This window comes from Chrysochloris asiatica, unplaced genomic scaffold, assembly GCF_000296735.1.
Source record: "Chrysochloris asiatica unplaced genomic scaffold, ChrAsi1.0 scaffold00271, whole genome shotgun sequence".
Taxonomy (NCBI): Eukaryota; Metazoa; Chordata; class Mammalia; order Afrosoricida; family Chrysochloridae; genus Chrysochloris; species Chrysochloris asiatica.
In genome coordinates, this window is record NW_006408789.1 from 3,321,740 (window position 1) to 3,326,148 (window position 4,409).

Below are 4,409 nucleotides of genomic sequence, written 5' to 3' on the forward strand. Positions count from 1 at the left end.
CCAAGGGAAAGCTAGAAACCACGGGGCCCCCGCATGAACCGTCCCTTGTAGCTTTGCTAACCAACGGGGACATTCATTGTCGCTCTGCTAAACAATGAACTTCTCGTGTATAAGGCTTCTCGCAGTTCTGCTCCTTGGCAGGATGGCATCTGCCATAATTCACAATAAAACATTCAAAAAAAGAAAAAAGAGTCACTCACGACTCTAAGGGCTTTCCACATAGTATTTCATCTATAATTTGTACAATAACTCTAAAAGGTAGGTACTATTTTCAGTCTTTTCTCCTGTCTGTCATTGTGTCACACTGTGGTGGCTTGTGTGTTACCATGATACTGGAAGCTATGTCACTAATGTCTTAAGTACCATCAGAATCACCCAGGATGGACAAGTTTCAGTGGTGCTTCTAGTCTAAGACAGACTAAGAAGAAAGGTGTGGCTATATGCTTCCAAAAATTAGCCAACAAAAAATTGCACAAATCACAATAAGATATTGTCTGATACAGGACTGGAAGATGATTGCCCAGGATTGGAAGACACTCAGAATACACAGTGGCCACATCAATAAACTCAAGCCCACCAACACCAGTGATGATGGTGGGGGATCAGGTAATGTTTTGATCTGTTTTATATGGATCCCTCATGAGTTCAAGCCAACCCAAAGACCACTAACAACAATTTTCACCTCCAGTTTGTTGGTGAAAAACACTGATCCATGGTGGGTCTAAGTAAGTAGCTACCATTCATACATCAAGAAAATACACCAGCTGGGTTCCAAATTCAGACTGTCTGACTTCAGAGTCAGAATTCTTAAGAACTAAGCTAAACACGGAATCCTGGTGTGGCGCTGTGGGTTAATGTTCCAGACTGCAAAGCCATTTGAACTGCAAGGTCGGTGGTTCAAGCTCACCAGCTGCTCCTCGGAAACCCTATACAGGGTCGCTATGAGTCAGAACTGGCTCGACGGCACTTAACAACAACAACAACTGTGTCTATGAGCTGAGGCTATGTGCCCTGCCTTCCAAAGATAACATATTTACTTTCACCCACTATGAAAGGCGTGATAATGTCCTGTTCCCAGACAAGATGGTTGGCGAATTTACCTAGGAACTAAAGATAAAAGAGTCATGTTGAGGACGATAGTTTCAGGTGACATGGAGAGTTTTTAAATATACTCAGGCTGTATTTTCGTTATCTCTGCTTCTTGGTGGTCAGAATGATCCAGGAATTGGAAAGACTTCAGTTGGCATTGTAGGGAAGGGAGGGCCCAGTTCCAATCATTGTCATAATTAATTTGCCATCATTTCTCTGTACTGAGAATATAAATGCAAAGAGAGAAGCTGATACTTAATTGCTGACAAATATACTGTGTGTATTGAAAACCAGAAAATTTGCAGCTGCCGACCAGACTCCCCCATTGTACAAATTTACAATGAACCACGAACAGGACATGAGGTAAATGCAGGGTATATGCCACAAGCCATTTTGATGAAATATCTAGGGGACAATTTAATATGAAATATCAGCTGGTAAAAGAGGCCAGCTGCATGAGAAGGAAGATGACTCAAGCTTAAAACTCTAGCTTCTGTTTTATAATGAAAGCTCCCTGATACGGAAACCTTCATTTGGAAGAAAAAAGGCTGGATTTGAATGTGTAATGAAGATGCATTTGAACTTCCAGAAATCTGAGGGAAGAGTGTTTCTTATACACGTTACATGGAAGCTCAATCTTCTCTCAAAAAACAGAAATCAAAACATTTCTTACGTAGACAATCAGCCTTTATTTTTAACCTCACATAAGCCTTCTTTTCAGAGTAACTGTTAGGTGTCATCCAGTCAGTTCTGACTCATAGTGAACCAATCCACAATGCAATGAAATACTACCAGGTCCTGTGATGTCTTCATAATTGTGTTGCTTCCATGGTGTCAGTCAATCTCATTGGGGGTCTACCTTGTTTTTGATTACCCACCACTTTACCAAGCATGATGTCCTTTTCCAGGGATTTCTTCTTGTTGTTGTATACCAACGAGTAGGTTCAGACCCATAACGAACCTGTATAGGGTTTCCGAGGGGCGGCTGGTAAGTTTGAACCGCCAACCTTACAGTCCAGTGCATTAACCCACAGTGCCAGATGTATCTAATTCCTGACCTTTCTGAAGTTATTTGTGCAAATCATCTTGCTAGTAGGTAACGTCCACTGCCAGCTTAGCATGCAATTCCTAGCTGTCATTGCCTCTCCTGTTTTCTTTGCTGTTGTGAGAATAAACCAATATAAATGTTGACCATTCAATTCTCCATGCTAACCTGGAGCAGAAAATACTTAACTAAAAGAATCTGGCCTTTTGTTTGTTTGACTTTAACAAACATAAATGTATTTTTTCACAGTTTAGGAGGCTAGAAGTTCAAGTTCACAGTGCTAGCTCCAGGGTATGCTTTCTCTTTCTTTTGACTCATAGTTCAGGAGGAAGGCCCTGGTCCCCTTTTAGTATCTGTAGGCCAGCAGTGCTTGGAGAATTGCATGTGTTTTGGGCTCAAACTTCCCCTGGATTCATAAGGTTCCCAACACAGGGACATGATTCTAAAGAGCATCTGCCACTCTCCGCTCTTCTTTCTTGGTGGTAGTATGTCCCCCTCAGAAATCCACTTATAAAGTCCAAACTTTGTGCATCTTGACAATAAAAAAGAGGAAAATTTGGGGTCTGTGATAGTTAAGGATTTGTGTCAACTTGGCTGGACCAGGAATTTCTATGGTTTAGCAGATAAGATGTAGTTATCACCTCCAGGATGAGTTCCAATATAATACAATCAACCCTGAGATAGAATTTGATGTCATCAGCCCTGATCTGAAGCAATGGTCTTCACTTCTATGATGTTAACAGGTCAGATGCAATCCGCAAAAGTAGCTGTATCCTGAGCCAGTTACTTTTGAGATATAAAAGGAGAGAGGAATGAGTTGAACTTGGCGAGACCTACCAGTTCCAGTGTAAAAGAGACAGCAATGGAATTTGTTCTTTGGGTCTGGGGTCCCTACACTGTGCAGCTTCTAGATCCAGTAGAAGATTGACATCATGTGTGGAGAGCTCCAAAGAATACTGATGTGGTGCTGCGGGTTAATGTGCTGGACTGCACGGTCAGTTTGACCACAAGAGCATTGATTCAAGCTCACCAGCTGCTCCTTGAAAACCCTACATAGGGTCGTTATGAGTCAGAGCCAACGTGAGAACACATAACAACAGCAACAACGAAGAATTCGTGAGCTGCAGGTGCTGAAAGGACCTTCTCCCAGCATCAACAAAGAGAAAACCTTTCCCTAGAGCCAGTAGTTTGAATTTGAACTTCTAGCCTCTTAAACTGTAAGTGAATACATTTCTGGTTGTTAAAGCCATTCACTGTGGTAATGCTATTACAGCAACATTAGATAACCAAGACAGGGACAAAGGCTATTTCCGGAGTTCATCAAATCCTACTGTACTATGTGGAAATAAAAATATTCTGCATTACATGAACTTCAGATTCTTGTGTGATGTGAGGTTTGTAAATTATTTATATTTTCATAATAATATTTTTCATCCCCTTTGAAAATCCCTTTCTCAATTGTGCCTTGGGGATTTTTTTTGGATACCTGCTACATTATCTGCTACATTATTATCGATTTTATACTTGGGCTACTTTTTATTAAAATGGTAATAGTTCAAGCAGCAGTCTCTTCGTTTTTTGTTAAGTGCTCTCAAGCTGGTACCAACTCATAGTGACCTTATGCCCAACAGACCTGTGCCAACTTCATAATCGTTGCTACGCTTCTATGCTGCTGCCTCTGTGCCAATCCATCTCATTGGGGGTCTTCCTCTTTTTCACTGACTCTCCATTTTACCAAACATGATATCCTTCTCCAGGGTCTGGTCCCTCCTAGTAATATGCCCAAAGCATGAGAAACTAAGTCAAGCCATCCTGATTTCTAAGGAGGTTTCTGGCTGTATTTCTTCCAACACAGATTTTTTTTTTTTTTTCCTTCTGGCAGTCCATAACACATTTAACATTCTCCTCCAACACCATAACTCAAATGCATCAGTTCTTCTACAGTCTTCCTTATTCACTGTCCAACTCCCACATGCACATGAGGCTATTGCAAATACCATGGTTTAGGTCAGATTCACCTTAGTCCCTAAACTGACATTTTGCTCTCAAACTATTTAAAGAGATCTTGTGCAGCAGATTTGCCTAATGCAATACATCATTTGATTTCTTTACTGCTGATTCCATGAGTGCTGATGGTTGGTCTGAGAAAAATTAAATCTTTGACAACTTCAATTTTTCTCCATCGATACAGATGTTGTTTATTAGTCCATTTGTGAGATTATCTGTTTACTTTACACTAAGGTGCAACCCATACCTTTGCATTCCAATCACCACT